The sequence below is a fragment of the Archocentrus centrarchus genome, chromosome 7, assembly GCF_007364275.1.
Source record: "Archocentrus centrarchus isolate MPI-CPG fArcCen1 chromosome 7, fArcCen1, whole genome shotgun sequence".
NCBI lineage: Eukaryota > Metazoa > Chordata > Actinopteri > Cichliformes > Cichlidae > Archocentrus > Archocentrus centrarchus.
In genome coordinates, this window is record NC_044352.1 from 32,164,786 (window position 1) to 32,174,200 (window position 9,415).

Below are 9,415 nucleotides of genomic sequence, written 5' to 3' on the forward strand. Positions count from 1 at the left end.
AATTTTTGCTAACCACATCCTGGAACAGACACAAAAAATTCCATGGTAAATAAATTACAGAAAGCACATACTGCACTCTTTTACAAGGGTGTGTACTACATAATGTCTTTCTATTTATATAATCAATAATAATAAGGAAGATATAATGCATACTTACAAGGTATCATATTACACTTGTGTGTACAGGAATATTACTACATAATGCACACATACAATATAATCTGCTGATATTAATGCATTATGTATAACACCACAATAATCATAAGGCAACTAGGCACAAAACATAATGCAACCATGTTGTTTATGTTTGAGCAATGTTGCTGAGCAGTAGGTATGGCTTTAATATTGCTCAATGATGAGTCATAGTCTGTAGTATTTATGGCCCTGAGTCATCCCTGACCAACATGACAGACAATGCTCAACTAATCAGAAGTTGGCATCACAGGCTAATCAATAAGGCTGCAGCCTAGAACTGATGTTACTATAGACAGACCTCACAGACAGATGTCCTGATGGACAGACGGACGGTATGATGACAATATCCTCCCACTTTATTTTGTGCAGGAGGATTAAAAAACTGTCTGAAAGGGAATTACTTACTATACACTGACCTCATTATTTAAAATGTGCTTAATATGAACATTCAAGGAAAAGCATAACTGTTCCCTTTAATATCATGTCATATTTGGCTGTTTAATCTGTACAAAACACAAGGTGTAAAAATGGAAGTTGCAATAGAACAACAATAGAACAGTGCATTGAGGAAATGCTGCTGTGACTGTAATGTATCCATGTAACCCTCTCTGTTGCAAAGTGATGCATATTTTCACTGCTGGTAGAATGCTGTCAGCTTGAGTATCTATCTCAGGGTTTACCAGCTTATACTCAGGAATGCTCAGAAACAAAGAATTATATATGGCCTACAAAAAAAAAGAAAAGAAAGAACCTGATTTAAATGTGGCCTCTGTCCCCTTCAAGGTTCTCTCTTTTGTGCAGTGATGAAACCTCTCAGTGGTTTCATCAACATCTTGATCTCTCCCTGGAACACCTGCTCTGAACACTTCCAGGTTCACATTTGTGACTCTACTACTGTAGGTCCCTCCCACTGCATCAGGAAGCACACAGTTCAGGTCATTTGCATCAATTTTCGCTCTCTGATGTTTCAGGGTGTTAGAACCTGTTAACAGTTTGACCCGGAGGGATGAATTTATGGTGCAAAATGTGTTAATGTAAAAAAAAAAAAAAAAAAAAAAATTACAAGCATGCTCTGGGTCACACGCTTGACCTGCCGTTATCCTGAGAGGTAGACAGGTATGAAACCCTTTCATCTAATAATATGCTATGTCAAGAAGTTTTTCACTGACCTGTTTAAGCCACTAAATAGTTCACTTCCTCTGCCAGCACCGTCTTCTTTTTATTACTTTCTCTTTATCTCTTCTCTGATGTATAATCCAGGTCTAAAAGTCCCCATCATTAAGAGGCTGGATGACCAAACTGTCCAGTGTAAGCAGCCCACTTAATCCTCTGATGGTAATATTGGCTAAATTCCACAGTCATCTGTTTGGGTTTATGTTTGTCGCAGGCTGGTGTGTGTGTGTGTGTGTGTGTGTGTGTGTGTGTGTGTGTAGGTGTGTGTGTGTGTGTGTGTGTGTGTGTGTGTGTGTGTGTGTGTGTGTGTGTGTGTGTGTGTGTGTGTGTGTGTGTCAGCCACCATATCCCACAGAAGCCATCCTAGTCGAAGCTAAAGAAACTTTGTACTGCATGCTCACACTTTGCTTCTGGCCTGCAGAGTAGAGGTGCCTCATTAGCCAAACAGGCATAAAACAATTTGTGTGCTCTAACTGCCTGTCCAAACACAGGTGTTTTATGCCACATGCATATTAAACACTGTTACATAAGGAACAACAATAAATGTGACCCATACAGCATCCATTTGTTTGTGCATGTAAATGCCATATATATATGCAAAACACTATATCTAGTCAACACATCCCACTGAAAGTCATTGTTCCCTTAAAACAGAACAAACCTAACAATCAAGACAGAAAAAAAACATCACAAATATGCAAAAGAGCCTTCAGAGGACTTTTACACCTACATTTCCACTGGAGGCGACAGCATCTAAGTGACCTTCCAGGAAGATTACTTTGTCCCTTCAATAAATGAAGGGTGAGTTTTATTTTCAAAAGTACCATAACACCATAATATGGTATTTCACATTGTTTTTTGCTGCTGTTTTTAAACCAAATTACCAAAAATAATGTAGTGTGCACTTCAGTTTCTCACTAGCAGTTCTGTTGAAATGCTGATTCCTGCTGCTCTCCTACAGGACAGAGTGTCGGGCACTCTCTGTGTTCAGGTTTCACTGAAAAGAATGCTAAACAAAGCATAATCAAACTGGCTTATTTAACTCTTAAAGGCACCTAGTCTTTACCTGGGCGGGTCACCTTTTGAGAAGAATACCTTTTATTGGGTATTATTTAATAATTCTTTATAGAAAGCTGGTACATCTACTCCCCCCTCAGATTGCACTTTGCCAGAACAATTAATACTGCATGTTAAAGATCTGCCCCAGTGGGCTGGCAGACTATCAATTAAAGAGAAAACTCAGTCACATAAGTTAGATGTTACATGGCTGCCTCTTCCCCGAATATGGTTCTGCCAGAGGCCTCTTCCTGTTAAAATGGAGTTCTTCCTCCCCACCTTTGCCAAGTGCTCACTCACAAGGGATTGCTGGGCCTCTCTCTCTAATAATGTACTCTTTATCTTGAAAGGTACAGTGTGTAAAGCTCTCACCACTAGCAGATTGCAGTGAACTGAATTCGGTTTTCTTCCCCTCTCAATTCAAGTGAATAATCCCAGCTAAGGTGGCTTCTGTAGGACAAACAACTCCATTCATCTGTAGTTAGTGTTGGCTGTCAGTCCACTGTTTACGCCAGCTGTCAATATGCCGGGTGTCCACATCTATGTACTCTGTAGGAGGCTGTAAAACTTTGAAAGGAGTCTGATACGACCCGATGAGACGGTGAAGCTCGCTTCTGTCCTATGACAGCGATACTGACTTGAGCTTTTCTGTCAGTAAGCGCTGCTGTTAGCTGCTGTTAGCCAGCGTTAGTGAGACTTTCTATGAAGTGTATTGAACATTGTTGGACTCGGACACTTAGCAAATAAACTCTTAAGATGTGAGAATGTAATCAAACTGTTTATCAGAGGGAACATGATTTTTAGGCCACTAGAGTCTAACATTAGCTGGCATAATGTTAGCTTATAACCAGCTGTTGTTGTTTAGCCGGCTCGTTGTTAGCTGTCTCACATGTCTAATCTGCTGACAATAAGTAATGCCCACAATAAACTTGCTTATTATTTTTGCTAAATTTTATATTCATAAATGTAAATTTGCTAGTAAAATGCCATGTTTTCCTCATTTTATTAAAGATATGGAACTATATATTAAATCAATAACAGACTCTCAATGAAAAGGCTTTAAAGATAATTTCTATATGTACATCTCTGCATGTTTTTCCTTTAATTAACACCCCTGGCTACTTTACTTTTATTTTTTTTCCTTGTTGCTTAATTATCATATTGTTTTGTATACCTCATTCATGTGATTGTTGTATACTTGTTTGTTTTTAAAATAAAGTTGCTTTAATCTTAAAAAAAAAAAAAGTAATGGTGGCCACAATATCTGTATTCAAGATGGCAGGGCAACATGGCCGCTTCCACAAACACTCCTGTGTATTTGTAATGGATTAATTCAAAGTTTATGAGAATGCATCAGTTTTTTGGAAGACGTGATTACACAGTAATCAATGTATATTTATGAATAAAGCATTCATGTTTTCTATGGAATAACCTCAAAAAATTACTTACTGTACCTTTAAATATGAAGTACCTTAAGGTTATTGTGAACTAGTGCTTTATAAATCAAATTTAATTGAACTGACTCTCAATTATGTTTTTTTCAGTCAACTATAAAACTGTCCTTAACCCACTATCACATATCTCTTTCACAGTATCAGTGCGCGTAGAAAAACGAATCTGAATGGATTATCCACACCTCTGTGCAGTCACGCAGCTGATTAACGACACCCCAGGTTACCGCTGACTGTTCTCAGATGATGCTTTTACAAATTGCAGCAAGTTCAACAAGCTTCAATTCCCAAAATCCAACCATCACAAGTGACAAATAAGATGTAGTATAAGAATAAGAACCATGGTGCTTTCACTAAATCACCATGGAATGACTAGAAAATATTGGTATAAGAGAAAAATGGTTAGAAATTTACATCAAAAGCAGAGACAGCAGGCAAAACAGGCTGAACAGATGCAAAATGTTGTCGTTCGCCCTGGGAAGCCGCTCTGTCGAAAATAAGCTTCCGTTTTCATCACGCGGAGACTCGCTGGCAGGACTGTCTCCTCTTGTGGGCTCTGACCCATGATTTGAACTTTAGAATAAATTTATCAGGAAAGTGGGCGACTCAATTGTTTATACAGCACAAGTTGAAGGAAAGACTTAAAAAATAAATAAATAAAAAGGCAAATAAAAAAAATGTATTTTCCTCCCGCAGACAAAACTGATGCTTTAGGCTTTTAGAAAAAAGGTCATGCATTTAAATGCATCCATTTATATCTAACAAGCCCTTGTGCCAACTGCAACATCAATAGCTGATTTAATACATGAATAATTTCATCCTCAGAAAGTCCATTTGTCCTTGTCCCTCACTCTTTCTGCACTGCTGATGGAGAAGAGGCAGAGGAGACTCTGTCAGAGCAACCGCAGCCTCCCTGTGAGTCCTGATTGAAGGTGGCATTTTGCTGGCACAATGAGAACCGCCACGGCACTACGTGTCTCTGCTGGATCCAGCAAGACAGGCCCAGACGCTGCATGTCAGCTGTAATCCTCATTATTCTAATGAGCTTAGGAACTATCATCGCAGGTCGGATGGGAGAAGTAGCCCCAGCAGAGAAAAGAGAGATAATGGGAGTGATGGAAGGTGCTGAACAAGTTGGAATGTGTCAGAGAAACAACCTCTTTAGCAGAGCAGGCGGCAGCAGCAGGAGGAGGGACAGCTTTAAACTCCAGGGATGCTGCTCGGGAAAGGAAGTGAGGATGTAAGAGGAGGACACGGAGGGATGTCTGTTTATACCTGAACGCACACAATCAGCTGTCTAGACACATAGAAGAAACTTAAAGTAAAAACGGCTAAACTCAGAGGCTTCCTGTGACCGACGGACAGATCCAGATGTCGGTCAGCGCAGCAGATGGAACCGGCTGGTCTAGAAAAGACGCATCTGGATGGATTTCCCCTGCAAACCCAAGCCTCAATCCCCGAATGTGTCCCAAAAACAGCACGCAGCACATTGAAAGCTCTGTATTCCATCCGATAGCACAACACAAAGTGACCACTTTACAAAATTCCCTGATATTATCAGCCATCCAAAGTTGCAAAAGCAGCTCATGACGGCCGCATAACAACTGAGGGCATGGATTATTTTGGACATGGCGTCCAAACAGATTTCTGTTTGTGCTTTTGCTTGATCTTCGTCCACCATTTTTTCGCTCTAACTGCATCATATGTGTGGAATGTTTAAGAGCGCCCGTGCCCATTTCGTGCCCACTGATGGCTCCGCAACGCCCAACAACGAGAATGCCTCGTACCAACAGAGCCCATGTGCGCAGAAGTGAAGCGCTACACTGCATTAACCTCCCAAATCTAGACTTCCTCAGCAGTGCCAGGGCAACAAAGTCTACACACGCGCCCGTGTGCCATTTGATCACATTTATTAAACGCCCAACGGTGGAAAGTTTGGTGGCAACAGTCCTTACCTCCTTTTTCTGTGAGTCACCGGTGCGTCGGAGCTCACCGGAGCAGCTCCGCGTAAATGTTTGGACACCCGCAGAGGACAGCGGCGGAAATATCGCTCCTGTTGTGCACCTGTTCAGTGAGAGAATCCAGCGAAACCAACAGTTCCCATCGTCCTCCTTACACTGACTCAACATTTCTCCCCCTCCTGCCTGCTCCGCCCGTTCCTTGCCTCCGGTCTCCTCCCCTCACTCACCAGCGCGCATTTACGCAATCTCGAAAAGACCGCGTCCCCTGTGCCAGCTGTGCCTCTTCACCGTCCTCAAGTGACAACACCCGACTCATCACCACTTTTTAAACTTAAACATCACCGTCCCCTCCTCCCGTCGCTGCTTCTCCGCTGAGATGCCGAGCAGAGATGCGGCTCACGGCCAGCATCAGGTAACTCCAGACTCACCTGAAAGGAGGGATGGTGCGTCTGGAGGTGAGGGTGCTCCAAAAGCTGCACTGCTGCCCCCATGTGGATTGAGGAAACTCTCGACATCCACTTCAAAATCCACAAAACACGTCAGTCATTATAAACGAGAGAACTGCCTACCAAAGCAGTTTAACTAAAATTCTCTGCAAAGAGGAGTCAGTGGATATGAAATTATAATGGAGAAAATAAAATAGAAATGGAAATCTTTTGAATCGTACCCACTAAGGAAAAAGAGCATCTTTTATATGCTGCTGTCCTTAAAATGAACACATCCTTATTATCATTAAATCTAAGTGCATCACTACGATTTATCAAGGGGAAAGAAGTATGAAGATATATGGCGTAGCTGAAAGCAACATCACAATAAATAATTAAGAACTAAAGTTTTGAGTGCTCATATCTGAGTAGAAAAGCGCTATATAAGAACTAGTCCATTTACCATTTACCATTTAAAGTGTCAGTGAAAAGTAGGAGAAAACTTGAATAATTGCAGACAGTTCCGGGTAAATGTGCTGAATGCTGCTCTCGGTTTCTGGGATCTACAGCATAATAAACACTGTCGACAGATGGTCTAAATCAGCTGTTTTAATCAATTCTTTTGAATTTGGAAAAAAAAAATAAGATCAAACAAACAAATTCAGCAATAAATAATCTAACAAATCAACAAACTAGTAACGTGTTCACTTTCTGAACCCCGTCTATGAGTCAGCAATAACCATTAGATTATAGGTTTATAATAAACATCTCACTCTGAAAGCTGGACTAACCCTCGGGCTTTGCTCCATTATGATGACAGGCAGTTCACGCCCTTAAGAACTGATTTTTTGATTTGTTTTCTAAGTTCAGATTCTATCAGCATGACAGACTACTGTCAGGTACTTTCAGTGAACTTCAAAAAGTTTAATAATTTGTCTGTCTGGAGCATTCAGATGTGCACACATAATGCTCCAATCTTTATAGGTGTGGACGTCCAGGCAAATTCACACTGAAGTCAAACCGTGCAGTGCTCAGAGAAACTGCAAAAAACCCCAAAAATGCCATCTCAGACTCTGCAGGTCTCAGTTAGCATGTTAAATATTAAAGTTCATGCCAGCACAATTAGAAAGAGACTAAACGATCTTTGCTTGTTTGGAAGGGTTGCCAGGAGGAGGAGGAGCAGCTTGTTTTCTCTAAAAAATAACACAGCAGCATTGCTTAGGTTTGAACAACCCACAAAACATAAGGAAAAATCTCTTTTGGACCAAAGTAGAGATGTTTGATCAGAATGCACAGCATCATGTTTGGCAAACGCCAAACACAGAATATCTGCAGACAGTTAATACAAACTGTCACATACTGGTGAAGGAGGGGTGATAATTTGGGCTTTGTTTTCCAGCCACAGGACCTGGACACCTTGCAATAATTGGCTCAACCATGAACTCCTTTGTATATCAAAATATTCTAGAGTCAAATGTGAGGCCATCAACAGATAAACAGATAAAGCTTGGCTTGACTTGGCTACTAATCTACAACACTATCTACAACTGAGAAAGAAAAGAATCAAGGTGTTGCAATGGCCCAAAGTCCAGACCTCAACCTGACTGAAATGCTGTGACAGGAACTTAAGAGAACTGTGCACAATAAATGAACCTCAATGAACTGAAGCAACGCTGCAAAGAAGAGCAGGACATCCTCCACAGTGATGTGAGAGACTGAGAAAGTCACACAGAAAATTAGTGCTTCAAGTTATTGCTGCCAAAGGTGGTTCTATGAGTTACTGGGTCACAGGTCATGCTTAGCTTTTCACACAGGACTGTATAGTCAGCTAGCTTGAGCCATGACCTCAGTGAACACGTTCCTGATCAGTTCATGGTGCTGAATGCTGCTGAAAGTCTCATCACTGTAAACAATGGCTAAAGTCCAGAAGGACAATAAAGCAGGGTTCAATGCAGGATGGGCCTAAACTGTGACTAACAACAGCATGCTGTGTGAGCGCACCGCGTCCCTCTGTTTCTCAGTCAGATCCATGTATTCATCCATGTCAAGTTCAGTTTCAAAACACCAAGATCATGAAGGCTGACAAATCGGTCACAATCTCTATTTTTTTAATCTGTAGATAATTTAGTTTATCTTTTTCATCTGTAGCAAATACTCACATAGAAGCAAGCTTCATTAAAAAAACTAGCGGGTCAGGCAACAGCCATCAACCTCTGATTTTGAACCTTTACATTATCTTAACCGCACACCTGTAAAGTTTCGTTCTTGCACAGAACTGATGCTGTAATCCCATTTTGGTTTCATACTCATACATACCTGAATTGGGTTAGGCAGGTAAAACAATGGATGGATGGATTTTGATTTCATTTCTGGTTTGCATCTGCTACAGAAGGAGTAAACCATCGAATGTGGAGTCGGTCATCAGCGGCGTATTTATCGTCAATCAGAATCAGTCTGTGACACGCTCCTGATATGTCTTGTCACAAGATGAAGTGTCTGAGACTCTGCCATGATGAAACAGCCAATTACTGTTTTAGCAGAGTATAAGCAGAAGTACCTCACTAAATCCTCACTTTTAACACCTCAGTTAAAGCCAGCTTTACAATTTAATCTCATACCAAACTACAGAGACAGGAAGCGTTTTATCTCTCAAGCGCCGCGCTTATCATTCAGTGTTCTGACTCGAAATAAGCTCTGGTAGCTGCAGGAGTGCACGGGGTTATGGAGGAGATAAAAATACTTTGCTTTTAAAATGAAGTGTCTCTAATGGTCACAGCTAACAAAGTGATATACTGACTGCCAGTGACACTTTGCACCACGTGTTATTGATCCTCAGCAGCTCTCTCTCACACACACACACACACACACACACACACACACACACACACACACACACACACACACACACACACACACAGAGAAGATGTGCATGAGTTGTATCTGAAAATGTATAATTGCAGCATACAGTGGAGTCATTTTCATGGATTTCATTCTCTATTCTTGATGTCGGTACAATGAAAGCTGCAAAATTATGTAAACCTACTTTGTTACATCAAGAACTGCATTATGTTGTGTGATTATGTTTCATTGTGCAAAAAAATTAAAACAGCTAAAATTTAAAAACAGCATTATATTTAACCATGTGGCCACATTT